The sequence below is a fragment of the Harpegnathos saltator genome, unplaced genomic scaffold, assembly GCF_003227715.2.
Source record: "Harpegnathos saltator strain DR-91 unplaced genomic scaffold, Hsal_v8.6 scaffold235, whole genome shotgun sequence".
NCBI lineage: Eukaryota > Metazoa > Arthropoda > Insecta > Hymenoptera > Formicidae > Harpegnathos > Harpegnathos saltator.
The window spans coordinates 775,898-796,882 of record NW_020230023.1 but is presented as its reverse complement, the minus strand read 5'-3'; the positions used below and the strand labels follow the sequence as shown (position 1 = coordinate 796,882).

Here is a 20,985-nt window from a genome sequence, read left to right as displayed (position 1 = left end):
CGCCGCGCGTCCGGTGTACCGATATATTTCGCGGCGACGAGGACGCCTTGTTGAGTGCGGTAGTTTTGCAAAACTACAGGGATATGTTGTAAATTCCGTCCCGGAGAGCAGGAGAGAGAGAGAGAGAGAGAGAGAGGGGGAAAAGAGAGTGCGTTATCTTCTTCTCTCAGTCTGTCTTCCTGTCTTGCTCTCGCGCGAGAGATACCTCTTCGGGGTCAGAGGACTCGTCCGAGCGACGACGAGGACGCGAATCGCGCGCATGGGCACGAAATAAAAGGTCTCCTCGCCGATTACCGGCGCTGCTCTCTCTCTCTCTCTCTCTTTCTTTCTCCGGCGTGGCCGCCATTCCCACGGCGAGAGGGAAAGAGAGAAGAGAGAGAGAGAGAGCTCGGTTCAAAGTCAGGGCCGTAGCTGTTGAGCAATCGCGCGATAATAGGCATGCGGTCGTTACAAAAGCGCACAAGCTACGCCCCGAGAGGAGAGAAGGTCTCTCTCGTGTCTCTCAAGGATGAGGTGATTAATCTCCGTGCACCTCCGTATGGAGGAGGTGGGACTCTCACCTCGGCGGGACACCTACGTCTCTGTGCGGAACGTAACGGCGGAATCTATTTTGACGTGCGACAAAACGCGCCGCGTTTGAACGTTCTCTTCATCCTCCTCGTCTTCTTCCTCTCCTTCATCTCTTCTCCTTCTCCTTCTTCTTTCAGCTGTATACTTATTTATATTCCGCGGGAGAAACGCACCGTCGGCCGATTCTCTCTTTCTCTCTCTCTCTCTCTCTCTCTCTCTCTCTCTCTCTCTATCTATCTCTCTATCCTCCCCCTCCCCCTTTCCCTCTCTTTCTCGCCAAGTATTTTACATAAGCGTATAAAATAGTCGTTCGTCGTAGCCACGGCGCTTCAAAGGGTTATTGTTGCCTACTAATGGCCGCGAAAGGTACGGTTTCTTTCAAACGCGACACTCGAGTGCGTGCCGCACCGCGGCTGCACGGCACCGAGGGCGTGAAAACGAAACTCATTTCTCTTAAGCGGCGTGTGACGCATACGCACGACTCGATTCCCGGTCTCGTTCGCGACGTTGATTTGCCTCGCGCTCATGGATTAACCTTGCACTCGCGTAACGAATGAGAAAAGGAGAGATAGGGGGAGAGAGAGAGAGAGAGAGAGAGAGAGAGAGAGGGAGGGAGGGAGAGGGAGGGAGAGGGGAGAGAAAGAGAGAGAGAACACTCACCGCCGCGCACAGAATAGCCCCTTCAAGGTCGAAGAGATTATTCTTAGTTGAACGCGAGAAAATGGACGCTCGTAACAGAGACTTCGATGCCGCAACGCACGGTCGTTCACACAGCGCCTGTAATTTATGTAACGTCTGTCAATAATTTTTCCAACCTCGTCTACAACCTAATTAAGCTATATACGCGCGGTTGTAAAGGCCTGCGTGCGTATTGCGTGCGTGCATGAGCGAGCAAGGTTCTCTTTTGAACAGGCAACAGGCACGCACGTTGCGCTGCCGAAGTAAGCGTCGAATTTTCGTGTATTCGATCTACGTGTCCCGAATATTCATGCTGGTATGCCCGTTAGTCATCCACGGCGCGCCGGTACGTCGACCTCCCGCCCGACGGATCCGGAATTACCGAAATTAGCCACCTGCTCCGTCTCGCGGAGTCTCAATTACGTTGAGTCTTTTTATAGAATCTCAATGCGAGGCGCAGAGCGAGCGAGCGTGAGAGGGGCGTGGAGTGAGAGGGGGAGTGAGGTCTCATCTCGTCTCATTTCCTCTCCAATTATTTAACACAAGCCACGCACGCTACGCCGGACGGGACGCTCAGGTTTCGCGCGATTAATATCGACTACTCGCCGCGCGAGGCGAGATGCGCGCAGGCGAGTCTCCCCTCGCCGTGAAATAGCGCGCGCGGCGCGCTCTCTCGCTCTCTTGGCGAGCGCGCTCAAATCCGCGCGCTCTCGCGATTATCCGAGCGCCTGTGCGCGCCGCGCCGCGCCGCGGGGATTTCAACGCCAGCTGCGCCGCCGCGCCGCGCCACGGCGACGAAGTGGCTCTCGATCCGGAGAGTTCAACGCCAGGGAAGCGTGACGTCTTCCTCCGATACCGCTCTCGCGCTCCACGGAGGAGTCTCTTCCGTGAAATTTACGAGTCATTTGTTTCTAGGAAATAGCGCGGCGCTTTTTCGCCGCGCCTCGTACCTCGTCGAGCGTCGACCGGCTCGTTCGCGGTTTGCCCGGCATTTTGCGATAGATTCCTCGTCGTATCAGTATCCGGGAGAAATCCCGGCACCGCGCTCGGCGCAGCGGCGAGCTTAGAGCGCGTCTACTTGCAAAGTGCGTTCTCTAATCATTAACGCGCATTTTCCGCCTCTCGACGGCGCGGGCGGCTTGTCGCCGAGTCCCGGATGAATCGCTCTGACCTGACACTGTTTGCTTGCGACGATAATTATCGCTTCACTGATTAGTATTCCCTCCTCCCCGCGCGATGCGTGTAATTTAGACGTAGTTTTCTCGAGCGTACAAATCAGCGCCGCTCAACCGCCGCTTAAAATTCGCGCGCGTTCCCACTCGAGGGACCGCAAACAGCCGAGGATCGCGCTCGAGAAATCTCCAAAGACGCGTCGCGCGTAGGGATGCCGATTTTAAATCGATTTAATCGAAGATCGATTAATCGGAGCCTAAAAGATCGATGTCAAATCGATTTTCTGGAACTGCATCGATTCAAGGATCGATCTGTAAATTCTGAAAATCGCCAACATGATTTCTTCAGTTTCTACCAGTAATATAATTTCTCTTTATTCTTTTTAGTTGCAACATTTAAACTCACTTAATGGCTGCACGATGTACATTACGTTGCCTTTAGGCCGATGTCCCACGGGCGAAAATTTTCAGCGGAACGGAACGCGCGAACCAATCACAGCCACTCCATATAATAGTATAATAGTATATATTATATACATATGTATATGCATATAACGGTAAACGTGATTTCTTATTTAATAACGTTTAAAAACCCTTGTTCGATGTTTAATCAAACTAATTAAATCCTTAGCATAAAGATTTAAAGATCTTTTTCTATCTTGTTGTGGCCACACACAACACAACACAACCAAAAGAGTACCATCTGTTTAATTTCTTTAATTCATATTAAACTTTATATGAATTACACGAGGTCTACTTTAGAGTGTAGACATTTGACAGATAGTATAGGCTAATGAGCAGTTCACTTTACATGCATACCGATTCAAATCGATTTTCTGAAATCGACTCTTTACAAACAGATTTTTTAAAGATCGATTTTTTCTTCGTGACTCGAATCGATCTGTAATCGATCTGTTTGAAAAAAAATCGGCATCGCGCGGCCGTTTCGATCGATATGACGCCATCGCTTGCGAATCCTCCCGAAACGCGGTAACATCTCCTCGTCGCACTTCTTCCCCCCCCCTATCTATTTTGCATACCGCGATCGTCTTCGTGCTCGTCCGTATCACACCACGGGCCCATATCTCTGGCAGCGTACTTTTCCTCCACCGCGCACTTATTAGCACACCTCAATCTACCCTCTCACTACAGACAGCTTAAAAATTGCCCTCTCATTCGCGCGATTGCGTCATTTGCGCATCTGCACGTACCGCCGCGCGGAATTTTACTTCGCCGCACATTTTAATGATTTACGCGAGTAGAATATCCTGCGCTTGTAAAGTTGCCGCTTCTCCTCGGGGGAGAGGGGGGGGGAAGGAGATTTTCTTAACGCCACGGTGATAAACCGGGAGCGCCATTTTCCGAGCAGAGCAGAGAGACTGTTGTTTTCACGACGCGAAAATTTGCTCCCCCGCGAAAGAGGAGAAGCACGCGAATGAGGGCAACTCAATCGACGACATGACACGGCGGTCAACGTGTTTCCGGCTGACTCGAATCAGCTCGGCCCGCTGACACAGCTGACACTCGCCGATCGAAAGCGCAACAAGAGCGCCACGGAGGGGTCAGGGAACTCCGTACGCGCGAGATCGCCGGATAACGCTCGGTTTTATTGGCCGACTGCCCCGGATGATTCGTGTAATTGCATCGTGTGTTGCGCCGGCGAGGAGCGACCTTCGTGTCGGTCACGGTGCGCGACATGCGAGAGCGTGCCGCCCTCGCGATCATCGTCGCGGATTCGCGGAATCGTTCCGACGCGACGTGGACAACCCGGTATCAGGGCACGATTAGCGCCAGCGACAATGGACAATTTGCAGGAGAATAGAGCGGATGTTCGAACGAGAGAGACGCGCTCTCGCTGTTGTCCGCGGGTGCAACGTTCACCGCGCCCCGCTACCCGCTCCGAGTCGCCGTCGTCGTCGACGTCGACGTCGACGTCGATGTCCCGCTCTAACACGACAATCCTCTTTTCTCCGAACGGGATCGCTTTTTGCCACGATCGCCGGCGAGGTTCACAACGGCGTTCTTCCGAGGACTCTCCGGTGGGGCGGGGAGGGGGGAGGTGAACAGAGGCAGGCGTGCGATCTCTTTGATCTCTCTGCGCCGCGTAAATTTTTCGCGAGGAGGCTACTCCTGGAAAATTTCGCACGATCACGCGAGTTTTGTACGCAACTGATAAAAACTAAACTTTTTTCAAGTGGAGAACAAGGGCTTAGCGCGTAGCTGATAGCGATTCAGTACAACTTTGTCGTCACTGTCTGCTGCCTTGGTATATGCGAGTAGAGCGCCACCTTCTCAAGGCCAATCGGATCGGCACACGAAGCGCGAAACATTTTCCCCGCGACGTTCGAATCCGGGAGCTTCGGGACGCGCCGCGCTCTTTTAGCAGGACGAAGTCGCGCCGAGTGTGCGCAAGCGGAAACATTAATCTCGCTATTAGAGTTGAAAGTAGAGTCGTTAACCGCGATAAAAGGGACAGGCGACAACGCGATTTCCCCGAGATATGCCGGCCACGGGGCCGCGCGGGCTCGTTCGTAATAGTTGCCGCATGTAAAACAGTATTACGCGTCGCGTAATGATGTCCGCGATGACTAATGGCGGAATAATAACGCGAAAATCCGCCCGATGCGACGCGCAGATGTCGAGATACGAGCGCGAGTCGTTTAACGACGGCGACGTCCACGACGGCGTTTACGAGCGCGCGCGTTCGCACGCATTCTGGCACTCGCGATTAATCTGAGTCGCGAGACGCATTCGGGACGCGCGATTAAGCTCCATCGACGAATCATAGCGCGCTTGTTACGTGGCGGAAAAATAATTTAATCTCAAAGCGACATCAGTACGACGAGACTCCCCCTCTTCCTTGTGAAATTTCTTACGCCAAATGTTTCTTCGCCTGGCAACGTTCGTTACACTTTGTTAACGGAATTGGGAAAATGGGAAACGAACGTAATCTAATCTAAGCGCACACGCCAGTGTCCGTGAAAATTCCGGAAATATCGCCCGACAACTCAGAATGTATACCTAAAAAAATAATTTCAGAACAAGTGGAATCATCTAAATTTTGGAGGATTTTATTCTTATATATGGCCGCCAAAAGGATTCCTCTATGATTAAGAGGAAAATATTATAAACACGTTATTCTTAAAGTTCGAGGAATTATATGTTACATGTACAATGCAAATCTTATTGACTTTAATATAAATTTCCTTTTATATACTGATTATTTAATCTTTCTTTAAGAGGATTATTATTTATTCTTACTGTATTTTATTCTCACTGGTTATACTAGTTAATTTGTAAAAATTATTATGATGTATATAGCGAAAAGTAATATATATATATAGATGTACTTCTGGCTCCAGTTCTATAATAAGTAAGCACGAATGAAATAAGATCATCATAACAAATAAATCAGTTTTGTTATGGACTTCAAAGACGTTCATCATAACCAATTATATGGAACATAGTTGAAAGAAAGAATATATTATTCAACTTTTTGCAATAGATTATAAACTATATTTGACCAAGCATGGGTAAATTATCGTTTATTATATGTTACAACCACACACACATATCTTTTTGAAAAAGCGTTCCAAATATTCTGGCCATGAGCATGTGATTACTTTTTCGTTCATGTCTGGAGGTGAAGCATGTCTGAACAAAAGAAGCCGACATCCAAATTAACATATTCCTCTTCATATAAGAGGAAAATTAATTGATACAATCCTCTTGAAATGAGAGGAAAACAGTTAAAATAATATCCAATAAATTTTTTATGAATAGTTCATTTTAATCGCTTTATCGAAAGAGGAATCCTTTTTTTGTAAAAGGCTTGTCTTGGAATATGAGACTATGAGAAAAATCCCTCAACAAATAAGATATTCTTTTTCTTGGTGTACCCGTTATGTACCGTTCTGAGAAGTCGAAGGGTTCAAGAGGTTACAAAAGCGATATTCTGCTTGTCCGAAATGGTCAGATGTCGCGGAGGCGCAAGGCGCGCTAATAAGGGGACAATTCCTCTTTTCCGCAGGAAACGTGGATTTTCCACGGGCATCGCCGAGGTGTCTCTAACGAGCGACGGCGTAAGGACACTTTTTCGCGCGAGCAAGCGCGAACGCGCGAACGCGCGCCGCGCCGAGCGCTCGCGGGCCCCCTCGGAGTGTGTTTTTCGCTCTCCTTCGGCCATCCGCGTTTTCCTTTTTCCCCGACGTCGCAGGCACGACCTGCCCCACTATCTCGCGCTCAGCCGATGCTGGATCTCGCAGGCAGGCGCCGCTTGGCCGTTGACCCCGGCCTGCCAACGGCCCTGACTAAGACTCCGTTTAGCTCGCACGCTCTTTCCATCTCCTCCGCCAGCTACCGCCGGCTCCACCGACTCCTGCCAACACGCCGACTCGGTACCACTCGCGCAGGTAGTGCCCAGGGTCGCCGATGTGTGCGAACTCGCATGATCTCTTCTTCGCGGGAGCTCGGCAAAGAAATGGAGTGGCGCCGCGCGCCAGAGATCTCCGTCGGAGAAAGATAGAGAGAGAAGGAGCGTGGCGTGATCCCGGCGATTTCGATCTCGCTTCAAAGGGACGAATTGCGCTATCGACCGGAGGAAATCGCCGTTTATTTCGATCTCGTTATATCTCGCGGCTGAAATATCCTGTGTTATTAAAGAAATTATAGATACGCGTCTTTTTCTTTCTCTCTCTCTCGCTTTGCCTGCCTCCCTTCCTCCCTTCCTCCCTTCGTTACTTTATCCGCGCGGCGGGATTTTGCGATCCTGAATACGGCGCTCTCTCGCGCAGGTGAGCAATTTTTTTCGCAACAACGCACAAAGACGCGCTGCTGGACGCTCGAACGGGCGCAGAAATGAGTCCAATAACCATGAAAAGGGGCGGCCAGGGGAGCCGCGCGCGCGCGCGATGTATATCCGAACAGGTTGTATCTCCTCGCTCGACTACTCGTTTCTATGCGAGTGCTCGTCCATCTGCTCGCAGGAAGTATCACACGGTCGGGGGAACGCGGCTTTCGAAATTAACTCTCCGCGAGCGGCGAGGCGCGAAACGTATCGAGAATATAAAGCGGCGAGAAACGATCGGCGCGCCCTCGGCGCGGCCGATTATGGCTGAGGAGTATGAAGTGCGTACGGGCTGATAAGTGAATTCCATCGGCATGTCGCGCCCGATAACGGCGGACGTTCTCCACTTTTACCGGCACGCATGCGAGGCCTCGTTTCGCCGTAATGGAAACGTCAAGTCGCGCGCTTCCTCCCCGGAGTCCTGCCGCGGAGGAATTCCGCTCGAGCCATATTTCGTTCGCGCGTGGTGTTGTATTCCGCCAACAGGAGCGAGTACAAGAAGCGGGGTCGTTCGGTAATCCTCACGTCACTCGCACCTCGTGTAAAGTTTCGGCGCGAGGCAGAGGGGACGACCTAATGCCGTTAATATTAATCGGCTTAAACGCTCGTTCTCTCTCTCTCTCTCTCTCTTCTCTCTCTCTCTCTCTCTTTCTCTCACACACACACAAGAGAGTCATCGCGAGGGAACGTGTCGCTCGCGTGGAATAATGACGGACGCATCGCGGAATGTTTTCGAAGCCACCGGAGGGAATACCGGCGGCCCCGAGTTGGCCCGAAAGGTCACGTTGAAACGTGCGTTTCGTTCACGTGTTTATCGCGAGGAATACCGTAGGAAAGGAATATATATATTACCAGGAATTTTTTTAGGATGAATACTTCTTTTGGATTCTAACAGGAATATTCTGCGATTTTTTCTTCATTGTTGCCCCTTTATAAAATGCGCATTAAAATATCTACCGAACATTTGCAAGATGATCAGGGGGAGTAAGTTACGGTACAATCGCAGAATAATTACGGGGATGGTTTACGGTACAATTTCACGAAAGCCAATTTTTGCGGAATAGGTACGAAATAAAATTCGCAAGATGGGCCCGTCAGGCTTCTTCACGCGAACGCGATTTCTCGATAAAATCCCGTTCGCCGACGAGACACTCACGATATCAAAGATCTCGGCGTTGGGTCAAGGTTCCCATACGAACGATCGCGCGTAAGCCGTACGTGCGTGCGTGCGTGCGTGCGTGCGTACGTGCGTGAAAAGGGCGAACGAACCCGGTGAGGGCGAGCTCGTACAGGCCGCCGGCGCTCGTTACCAAACGCTTAGCATGTTTCGAAGCTGCTTCCTGGCCGAGGCGTAGGCGCGCAACGCGAACGCAAACGCCACGCACTGTACCGCGGCACACACATACACATACACACACACAGACACACACACGCGCGTATCTCGCTGAATTAATTCGGGACGAACGTAATGATTTCGTCTTATCTCGGACGTTTGCTCGCCGATGCGCTTTTCACTTTAAACGCTAATTGCTCCCGTGCGTTAAAAATAAAACGCCCGCAGTTCCGCGCGTTACGCCGCGTTCTGCGCGCTGCGCTCGCGCCGCTTCGGATGCAAACGAATATTACATCAGATCGTTGTCATAGATTGCCGGCACGAAGGCTGCTCAATCGCTGACGACGATGATGATAATAATGAAAATCCGACGGGGCCATCACAGTGCACTGTAAGAAATGATGTGTTAAATTCAACATGTTTCATATGTCTCGAATCATCCACTCTCATTTATGTGTTAATTTAACACACAGCAAATATGTTAAAAAATAGCACACATAATATGTGAAAAAATGAACACAAAAATTTAATATTTGAATGCCGTCAAGAATCACAGTTTGTGTTAAATTGATATGCAATGAATGTTACTTCAACACTTGGGAAAAGTAATGATCTACGATTTAATGAAATGGAAATGTTAGATTGACATAATCTATGTGTTAAAAATACAATCTTCGCATACGCCAGAAATGTTAACATTATGCATTGAACACAAGATAACTGTTATAATGAGGGAAGTAACACATTTTAGGTGTTGGCTTCAACATATAAAATATGTCATAGCAAGAATTTATACATTTACATATAAGTTGTGTTATTTTAATACTTGCAAATGTCATTTCAACACTTGAAAATAGATAATCATAATTTGACACACAAGAAAGTCCAGGTAACACAACAACGACATGTTAAATTAACACACGACTGTGTAAACAAATTTAACACAAAACTTTCTATACACACATAATTTTAACAAAAATACGAAATGTTTTTAACTGTGTGAAGTCTCGAGCAGCGTGGAGTGGCCGCGGAAAGCATGAATGAAAACGTCCCGAGAGCGACGTGGCTGCTGCCATCGACTTATCTCTCTCTCTCTCTCGCGACTTGTCGCTGCCGTCATGTCAATCATCTCGGCGGTTCCGCGACCGCGAACGTTAATTTAGCCGATTAGGGGCTCTCGCCGATCGTAAATGAATTGCTTCGCGCGAATCTCGAGGTTCCTCCGTGCCCACCGTCCATATCTCCGGTGTTACGGTGCTCTATCGTTCCACCGGTCTGCGAAATTTGTAGTTTTCTCTCTCTCTCTCTCTTTTTCTTTCTCTCTTTCTCTCTCCTCGTCTCACCCGCTCACACGCATCCGTCGCTAACGCGCTAGTCGCACAGCCGGTGGAGACGTCATTTGGCCGGCTCTAATCGCCTCTTCGCTGTGCGGCGGATAATAAACCGTGCCAGTGGGTCATCAATATCGAAGCGAGCCGGGCTCGTTCGCTCGGGGCTATTAGGCAGACACGTAATAATCAGCGGTGGCCCCGCGTGCCGGAGGGATCAGGTCGTGCAATCTGGAAAAGCGGCGAACGTGGCCGGCTACACGGCGATCGCGAGAGACGCTCGCCCGAATAAAACGTGCGCTTTGCAAATTGATCGATTAACGGTACGACGAGGCGGCGCGAAAGGGGGTCATCGACGCGGCGGCGGATATACGATCGACACCGTGCCGGCGTGGCGGGCGGGGAGACGGACGCGTGAGAAACGTCGCGCGACACATGAGAGCGACGCGCGACAGGAATTTCTCGTTGCCCGTTTTAAATGGGTTGTTTAGGTCGAGTGATTTTCGAGGGCCCCCCTCCCCCCGCGCCTTCCTTATCCACGCGGCTCGTGGAGACGGGAAGGACGAGTGCGGAGCGGAGGGAGGCGGAGTCGTTGCACGCACTCGCGGAAAGCGCGGTCGCGCTCGAGAGAGAGAGAGAGAGAGAGAGAGAGAGAGAGGAGGGACGCGTGTCTCCTGACGGAGGGAACGTCAATAAATTAACGCGTGCGTCGACCGCAGGCGCGTATTCCGCGACTTTTAACGACATGCCGTTATCGCGACGCGCCACCATTGGGCGGCTATGACGTACGACGGAAAAGTCGCGCGGCGACGCGACGTAACGCGCGATAACGACAGCGCCGTTGAGAGCTGCAGAATAGCTTGGCGCGCGACGATAGGCTACACGGGAGAAGGAAATAAGGGACGAAAGTCGACGGTGACGGGAGGAACGGTATCTCCCTTGGCAGCCGTCCTCGTCTGAATTCACTCGGCCGATTCGAGACTCGCTGGAGATAAACGAGGACAAGCGGCCGAGGTGGAGAATCCTCCTCCGCGGGCAAGAGGGTTCTCCACTCCTCGTTCCTATCTGATCGAGTTTCCCGCTCTTGTCTCCGGGTGACCGGAGGAAATCCGAATCTGCTCGCTTGCCGGGCAATCGAGTCCGCGGCGAACGAACGAAGCAGGCGGATGCGATCGATGCGCGACGACCGTGCGAATATGTGCGAATCGTTATGTAAGTGAAATCGCAGAGCGGCGCGCGATAAATGTGTCCAGCCGGTCCGCCGACGCGGCGCGGCGGCGCGAAAAGTCGAACGACCGCTTGTCACAGTGATATTACACGCGCGCGCGCGGGAGATAGTATTATTTATATTACACACCTTTGACCCGGTTAGGCGGTAATCTCCGGGTACCGTGTTTCCACCTGAACGGCTACCCACACATACACACGCTCGTTCGGCCGGGCGCTTATAGCGGTGTCCTCGACCGCAGCATCTTTTCCATCTCGAATTGCCCGACGCACACAAGTCGTTGGACTCGATGGAGAGAGCCGGTCGTCGTCACCGATTTCGCGTTTGCTCGCGTCCGTCGCGATCATGCGCGCTGAGGGTGGGGGGGAGAGAGAGAGAGAGAGAGAGAGAGAGAGAGAGAGAGAGAGAGAGAGAGAGAGGGGTCTCCCAGCGATTTATCGGTACAACGAGGCGCCGCCGTTAAGGTGCTCGCCGGTCGTTCTCGCGACGCGAATGACGAGCGTGGAAGATGGCGAACGAGAACGGGCGCAAATTACACGGGCAAAAGTCTCAGCTCGTTCTCAGCTGAACGGAGGCTGAATACTCGCTGACGCGAGACGACGTCTCTCTGTCACCGTGAGCGAACATATTTGTCTGAGCATTCGGCTGCGTTGAAGCTAGGTATGAGTCAGATAGGTGAGAACAATCGGGAGTCTTTCGCTTTCTATCGGGTTGCGCAACGAGTGATTTTCTACTTTTCAGAGATAAGGTAAATATCCCAGTTTGCCGGACGTTTAAGCGTAGGTCGTCACAAAAAATACAACGTATGATGTTAGGAATTGTTTCGATATAAATATTTGCATTTATTCGAAGACTTAAGATTCTCTTAAGTAGAGTAAAATGATTTAAACCAATGTGTATGTCTATTATTAATGAAATATTTATACAGGTGATGAAGCGCATTAATGTACCAGTGACCGGACAGTTGAAACAAGTTAAGGTCCAATATTCGGATATAATTTGTGTGTAAACAGTGTCTGATCGCAATTAGAAAATTAGTATGTGCTACCGGGAAGTAATATAAATATAGATGCTGTCTCTTAATGAATTTATTAACGATTGACCATTATTTCGCCGCGCCACAGATGCATACTTATTTAATTAATTTTTATTTTAATACGAAAGTACTAAAATGGGTATATCTTTATCCAACTAATCGTCAAATATTGGAGTTTTTGTTTTCTACAATAATTATTACTTTCATTCATTATTGTTAAAATAAATAGTAAATATTTCTTTTCAAAGTGGTCGGATACTGGGACGTGTCCGGCCATTTGGACGTTTGCCTTACGAGAGAAATGAAGCGATTGTGTTTTCATGTCGACTGTAATTTTATGAAACATATTCATCAGTCAGATCCAAAAATCGTCGTAGCCTCTCCCGAAATCTCCCACGGCACAAATCCGTAGAACGGAATTCTCGTCCATCGCGACACCCGCAACGGGCAACGGGAAATCCAGCGATATGGAAGGAAGAAACTTCTTTCCCGTGTACAAGCGAGTCGATCGGACGTTCCGCTCGCCGCGAATATTCGCCGGAACGGTCCGGAATCGACCGCAAATATCGGTCGGCTTGCTCGACCGCTCGCGCCACCCTGACCGCCGGCATTCGCCCAGGAAGTGCTTCGCCCAAAGTAACCGGTGTTCCAAAATGTCTCGCAAGTGGAGCACGGCGGCGGCGTTTCAAGTTTCGAGGTCCGCGAGCCGTCGGCCGAAAATTCGAATCCGTGCGTACGCGCGCCCACGACCTTTCGAACGGGAAATCCTCTCAGCTCGTTGCTGCGTTCATCGGCGATATTCTCCTCACGCGTTCGCAATCTCCTCGAGGAGTAATGACCGCGTAGCCGCTCCGCCCGCGTAAATGCGTGGCTGACCGGGCGTGCACGCGGCGCGATTAGCGCGCTCGTCGGCGTCGATTCCTCTCGACGGCCATGGGATGCGGAAATTTTCAATCACACGCGGCGTGTTTGGACGCTCTCGACTGGTCGAGATGTCGGCAACAACGTTGCACACATTCGCAATGTAAATCGACACTGCCGGCCATTGTCTCTCACTTGGCAGTTTTACACTTTGCTATCTGCGACTAGAAATTTTGATCAGGTTCACCTAACATTGATAAGGACCTAACAGAGCGAATGAAAGGTAATCCTAAGTAAGTCAGTCCTTATAATGTCCTAACGACAAATGAGTAAGGAAGACCTTTGTAAGGTTATAATGATTGGGTCTACATTAGGACCTTAATGTATCAATGTAGTGTATGATATAATATGGTTCAGTTGATCAGGTCCTTGTCGGGATCTTATTCATTGTACCTAATATGATTTGCATTATCAGGTTTTAACAAAACAATTTTTGGGTGTTATTTCCAAATATAAAGATGTTTGCATTGAAAAAAACACACACAGATCACTTGAATATATTTGTGAAATGCTATAGAAACTATTCTCTCTTTAGCAGTCAATAAATAGTTGTAAAATTAACGTGTCGCGCAACTTTTCTCTTTAACGCTACTTTATGTCTCGTCACCTTGTGATACTTTATGATCTTATGATATTTATTTTAGGTTTCTTTTCCGAAACATTTTACAAGTATTCTTTTACAAATAAGCGATCTAAAATATCATTTCATGCAAATATCTTTTTATCTGGAAGTGACATGAAAGCATTTTCAGCGTATCATTTCTTATTTCTAATGTCATCGTCCAATATAGCCGTGGCGAGTAATTAGGAGCCATAATTTGAAAAAAAAAAAACGTAATAAAGATTCCATAAGGTAACTCAATAAGGACCTGATTATGAATCCTTATTAAGATCCTGATATCCACGCTGCGTTATTGGTATGACTTATTGGGACCTGATACCTTATTGGGACCTGATGTCCAAATGAGGTTAACCTGATCAGGGCTATGGGATAAATTTCTAATCGGGACCAATCTTCGTCGTTTAAAAACGAGCTTCGAACAAAACTCGACTCACCCTGGAAAACGAAAGTTATTCGGAAGAAGAGAATGAAATTGACAAAATGGCGCACGGAGGAGAAGCTAACGCGCCGTTACCGCTTCCTCGAGCAACCGGGCTGGGCATCGCGTGTCTGCGAAGGTGTCCAACGACCCTGAGTGTGGCAGCGGGTGTCAAGGGATCAACGCTGGCGAGCGCTGGTTGATACCCACGCGGCGTTAATCGGCATTCGCCTGCGATCTCCGCGTGATCGGTTAATCGGATAACAGGGAAAAGAGTAACGGGAGAGAGATGGCCGCTCGGATAACGCGGCGCGGATTCGCGCTGATTCCCGTCCCGAAGTCGGCGCGGGCGCGCGTGCGAGTCGCTAAACGGTAATCCGACTTTTCGAGCTCGCGGAGGCTCGACGAAAACGCACGACGAGCTCGGAGCTCGCTGCGAGTTTTCGCTACGACCGTCAAGACGTAACATCGCGCTATCCATCCTCTCTCTCTCTCTCTCTCTCTCTCTCTCTCTCTCGTGTGGATGCGCTCACGCGCCGCCATTCATTTTCGACGTCGTGCGAGTTAACGGATTTAGAGACCGCGCTAAGTAGCGTTATCGATGTGGGGGCGATGCCGCGCGAGATAATACGTTGCGCCGCTCGCGCGCTGAGGAATATCGCTTTCCTGGAATTTGTGGCACGTCCAACGGTATCCGCGGCCACCAGCGAGAGACAGGGGGACGAAAGAGAGAGAGAGCGAGAGAGAGAGAGAGAGAGAGAGAGAGAGAGAGAGAGAGAGAGAATATCCGAATCGGCTCAACGTGGAGGTGGCCTTCGGCTTACGCTCCTATCTCGTAAGCTACGAGCCCATACGTGCCATTGAATCCGGACATTTGCGCGGCCCGGCATACGTAATGAAACACCGCAACACACGGGATGGGCACGAGGAGGTGGAGGCAGCGGAGGAGGATGCTGATCCTCGTAAGCGCTCGCGAACATGTCACGTGCGCGCGCTCGCGGTTTGTAGCTGGCGAAACGGTCATTACATCTCAGCCGGTGGAACAAGCCATTAGCGTACTAGCATGTAGCGACGGTCGTGGGCAGAAAGGTTGAAGGTGGGCGGAGGGAGGAGGGGGGGATGGGTAGGGGATGGGAGAATTCCGTCATCGGGGGACAAAGTCGCCCGAGCGAACGGGACCGGTATGTTACCGAGACTCTCGCGAAAAGCGTCAAACCCGTCAACCTTATCGTCTGCGATCGCACCGTCGCGAAACCTTGACCTCGCCACCCTCGACTCGAGGTGACCAGACCTCCGCCGTCTCTCTCTCGCTGCTCTGCCTACGCTCTCCGCGCTTCCGCTACCGCGATCGCCGCGCTAACCCGTTGACCCGATTGCCGAACACGCGTTTGCAGCGCGCAAACGGCTGCGCTCACAATGGGAATTCTGTTATGTGACCCGGCCGACGTGGCTCCATTATTCTGACGAATGGAGCCTCACCGTGGCGGCGAGCTCGTGATGAGCGCCGCGGAGGCCCATATTCAGATCATCAGCCACTCATCGCGCCGGTCACGGCGTGTGTAACGAAGGCGCGCAGACAAAGGAACAGGAACGACGACGAGTCGACGAGCAAACAGCGGCACACGACTTCTCCGATAGAGAGAGAGAGAGAGAGAGAGAGAGAGAGAGAGAGAGAGAGAGAGAGAGAGAGAGAGAAAGGGAGAGACAGAGCCGCTACAGTAGAGAGAAGAGTGTGTGCATGGAGATATATCCGCCGGCTCTCGAGTTTGTGGACCGCGCAACGGTAACCGCTCGTCTTCGATTCTCGCCGTTGCGTCCCGGCACCGTTACACTCTCCAGTGGTCCGCCGTTGGAGGTCCTCCAGCGCGCGATCGCGATTCCACCGACGACGATTCCCGCGGCGCGCTTGACTTTCCGGCAAATTGGCGCCGCGGTTTTTCAGCCGCCGTGCGGTTTTCCGTCTCTTACCGAAGCTCACTGGCGGATTCCTCGGGCCTTCCTAGAGGAGATACTCTAGGAGAACGAGAATCGGCCAGTCGGGATGGTAGGACCGAAGGGCGCGCGAGTCTCTCAAGGAGAAGTGAAATCGGTTGAATGAAACACGAGGACGAACGAAGCGGGTGCGTCTTACTCGGAGAAAACGGGATTACCGGTGATGTTAGGAAGACTTCACACCTCGGCAGAAAAGCAGAAAGTAGTCGCGAAAGCAATAAGAAGCCGCGCTGATAGTTTGCCTTTCTCTTGAGAGAGAGAGAGAGAGAGAGAGAGAGAAGAGAGAAACAGACTTCTAAGTGGATGCTGCCTTTCTGCTTTCTGCTTTTCTCCCCAGATGTGAATTCTCCCTGTGGGCGCAGAAAAGCAGAAAACAGAACAGCAAAAGCCAAGAGAGTGACAGAGAGAAAAACTCTCGCAAGAGAGAGACAGATTATCAGCGCCAGATTGGCTGCTGCTTTCCTGCTTTCTGCTTTTCTGCCCAGGTGTGAATTCTCCCTTAGGGCGCACACCTTGGTAGAAAAGCAGAAAGCAAAACAACAGAAGCCAAGAGAATGACAGAGAGAAAAAACTCTCGCAAGAGAGAGACAGACTATCAGCGCCAGATTGGCTGCTGCCTTCCTGCTTTCTGCTTTTCTGCCTAGGTGTGAATCCGCCCTTCACCCTTTAACGCCTACTGGTAACTATAATTACCAGAAACGCATTTAAGAATCTATAACTTAGTCAAGAAAGAAGATATTTTCGTTTTCTTTGCACCGCTGTAAAGGTGAATTCTTCTTCTAAAAAATGGTATATAGATTGTATGTAGATTCGGTTTAGTCTGTTTTTAGCTCACTTTTAATGATAACATGTTTTGTCAAATTCCAAGTAGGTATAGTTAGCATTGTTACTGACATCTAGAAGTGCACTGTAAATGAATAGATTGGTATCTGTTATAATTTTATGCATTTCGAAGCTTTCTCAGATGCAAAATGTGAAATTAAAAGAAATTCAAAATGGCGAATCCAATATGGCGGACACGAAAATCAAGAGATCAACCTATTTTCGTGAAACCTGATGACCTACAGTTTTTTATGCGGCGAAAAATGAAGGGACTATCTAAATGGTGATCTATAAGATATTCCTCTGAAGTAATAAGCTTGACGCTCTGAATGATAAACTTCACTCGCATCTATAGTAAAGTCTCAGCTGAAAAATGTCAAGCTGACTATCAGAGTTATGTCGTATAGATTACGCTTCATTTTTCTCTGTGTAGGTTGCTCATTTCGTATATGCTTTTAGGATCCAAGTCATATTTACCGATAAACAAAAAACGAACGATAAAGAAAACCAATATAAAATTCTGATATTATTTCTGGTTATCGCTACTTATAGTCTCGGTTCAAAAAAACTCAAATTTTATTCTTAAAACTTATAAAAACTTATAAAAAAAAGTCGGGCGTTAAAGGGTTGAGGGCGAGTCTGGAGCAGAAATTTCGCTCCCCTCGGCTCGATTCGCTCACTGTTGTCGCGTCAAATCAGCCGATCTCTCCTCTCCGCGCGAGCAGTCGGTCGAGCTGCGCTCGTCCCGCGCAGCTTTAACGGGACTGAGCGCGTCTAAGCGCCGCGGCTAGCCGACAGGCTGCGATTGAAATACGCGTCCATTACGAAACGATAACCGTTTGCTCCTAATATCGGTCGAAATTAAATCCCCCGGGCGTTAAGCTCCCACAAGAAAACGCCGCTGCACCGTTATAGTCTCCGGCGCGATCTTCGCGTTCGGCTTGTCTCTCCGCGTTCGCGCGCGCGCGCGCGCGCCGGGATTAATATAATTCCGCGCAGAGCGAATGACGAATGAGATTCCGCGAGTCGTGCCTCGCGATAATACCCGCCACCGGTTGCGATTCAGCCGTCAGCTCCAATTAGATCGGCCGCCGAGCGAAATTTCGAGGCTCAGGCGCGAGCCGAGAGCGAGAAGCTCGCCACTCGGCGAGTGATACAAGTCGAATTGACTCGTCGTCTCCTCCTTTCTCCTCGCTCCTCCCTCCTTTTTCATCCGTGTGTTTTGCCCGCGCTTTGCGTAAAGCGCCCGGAGACGGGCGGCGCGCGCGCAAAAACCGGCCGCGCGTTCAGTCCACTCCAATTAGCAGCGTCATCGATACCACGACGACGCCCATTTCGGTCCCGCCGCATGTCGAGGCGAAGCAGAAACCGCTAGTCACGATTTTAGTGTTATCGTCCACGAGTCTCGTTCCACGATTCCGCCTGGCCGGCCCCGCGCGGCGGCTGCGGGGCCCTACGGTAGTCCCGCGCACGCGAGGGCCCTTATCCCGAATGATATCATCGCGGCTGGATGCCAATTTAACGCGACGGCCGAGATCGCGAGAGATCACGTCGCAGCTGCCTCGGAGGACACGAGGCTGATCCGCGAGGCGAAAGAGAGAAGAGAAAAGGGACGAGCGGATAAGAGAAGGAGGAGAGAGGAATGAAAACGCGCGGAATCCTCGACGCTAGCTGGAACGACTCGCGAAGCGCTCGCGGTGTGTTTCACAGGCGGGAACCCGTGCAGTCTTCTCGACCCCGAGCGTATTCGTATACGCGGCTTGTATCGCCTCTAAATCGAACAAGCCCGGCTAATGTCGGCATCATCGCCGATAATGAGCACGAGAAATGGGCGAGCGCGCGCGGCTCGGGCCTTTTATCGCTTCCTCGAGACTCGCCGCGATTCCCCGGACATGCACGACGGCGGTCGCGTCGATTATCGTCCGCGAGAGAGACACGCTCGCGCGATGCCCTCACGAGTCACGAGGGATCTTCCTGCTTCTTTCTTCTTCTTCTTCTTCTTCTTCTTCTTCTTCTTTTGCTATTTCACGCAGCGACGCTGCGCAGTCGCCCGGCGCGGCGGCGACCTTGTTCTCTGTGCCCCTTTAGGAAAATCGCTCCGCGCCGCGCGGCAACTGTTAGACTTCCCGGCGAGGCAGAGGACACCCTCCGCGACGAGGAGGCCATCGCGGAGGGTGATTATCCATAACCGGAGGACAACACCGTCGGCCGTCGGCCGATAAGAAAATTCAAGCTCGTAATAATCGTCATTATCGTTAATAAAGTGTACAGGCCGGCCGGTCGGCAAACCGACGCGGAATCCGGATCGATTAATCATCCCTAATAAGCGGCCGCTGCGATCTGTTATGATCCTGGGGGAAGAAAAGGAACGACACACACGCTCGCGCTTGCGCGCGAGGACTCCACGCACTGCTCACTGCCGCGCGATCGCCATCGCCGCGGCCGATCGCGAGTTATTTACATAGCGCATCATTGCGCGATTAATTTAAACGCCGGCCGCGCGCGCGATCAGCTGCGGAAGATTAAGCGTTATCCGCACGCGAACAGGGAGATTAAACGGCGATTCTTGAATTTACCGATACGCGGCATCGGCCGGCGTTGACGGCCGGCGCGATGTTGGCGAAACATCGCGTCGTTTCGCGGAGCGCCGAGCTCCCGGCTCTCTCTCTCTCTCTCTCTCTCTCTCTCTCTCTCTCTCCCCCTCCCTCTCTCTGTGTTCAACTCCCCCGGCTTTAACGGCGATCCTCTCGAGGCGTTGCCGCGCGGCTGACTTCCTCCTAGACTCGGCGCGCGAAAGCGGAGACTTCCTGGTCTGGATTCCAGAGCGCGACGAGACATGGAAATATAAATAATATGGGCGCGGCGGTTCCCTTGGAGCTTTTCCAGCCGATACGTGATAATCTGACGCGAAATTGCCGGCTGGAGAATGAAGAAAGAGAGAGAGAGAGAGAGAGCCTAACACACGTGATCCCACGTTACGCGTGAACGCCGGCTGAAATCATACACGTCAGCAAGCTGGATTCCGCGCGAGCGCACACGACCTTTATTAAATCAATCAATGAGGATCGCGGCGCGCGACTGTCGTTGATATTTATACTGGATGTCTGGAAGGATACGTGGAAAACGCTCGTGTTTTATGTGGACTCGGTCAAAAAGTCCTCTATCATTTATTTTGCGAGCACAACCGCCGAACAAAACAACCCTTGGTTGAAACTCTCTGGTTATTAATCAAAGAAGCCTTAAAGAAGAATGTCGCACGTGATTGGGTTAGAATAGCTCAGGCTGACTAAAGAAGGATGTACATTCGCCCTTCGCTCACTTGCAATCACTCACCAGTCTGTTTCAGTCGATAATCCAAGATTTGAGGAAAAAGTTGCTCGCAAAATGGACACCGTTCAGTTTTAAGGAAGGAATTACGGAAGGTAATACGGAAGGTCGTTTTCAAGGCTATTTTTATGAGTTTTTTTATCAGAAACGGTAAGATCAATGGATTTGAAATTTTCCCAATGTACTTATCAATGTTCAAAGTATAAAATAAATTTTATTGAATTACAAGAATCGATCCAATTTGTAATTACAGATAAAAATGCAGTCGTTCGTTTTGCGAGCTCTATGTTTGCTGTTGACGTAATTCCGGACCTCTCGCTACTCTTAAACCAAAAGATGAAAAAGATTTTTAAAATATACGGTTGCCATTACAGCCCGTATCAAAATGAAGGCGGTTAAGCCAAGTTTGGAAGAATAATGAGTGTTCAAAAAAAAGTATCGAAGATGAAACTTTTTTGATGAAAAAAATGAATAAAATAAAATATAGCTGTTCGAGGTAAGGGCGAAAACAACATGTCTGCTGCGTATTGTGTAAAAATTTCAAGTTATCCGGTTCAGTAATTTTTGCGTAATCGTGTCGACAGTTTAAGAAAATGTTTCCAGATAAACGCGTTTAAAGTTTTATGTGTACTTTCCATATAGATAGTAACAAACTTATTTTACACTTTGACCATTAATGAATACACTGTGAA

The 20,985-nt window shown here is 50.2% G+C and overlaps 1 protein-coding gene across 3 annotated transcripts in view; it reads left to right on the top strand.

Annotated features, from left to right (window-relative positions):
• tyn (trynity) overlaps positions 1-20,985 on the top strand; it is a 166,258-nt gene that overhangs the window by 105,684 nt on the left and 39,589 nt on the right. The window lies entirely within an intron of this gene.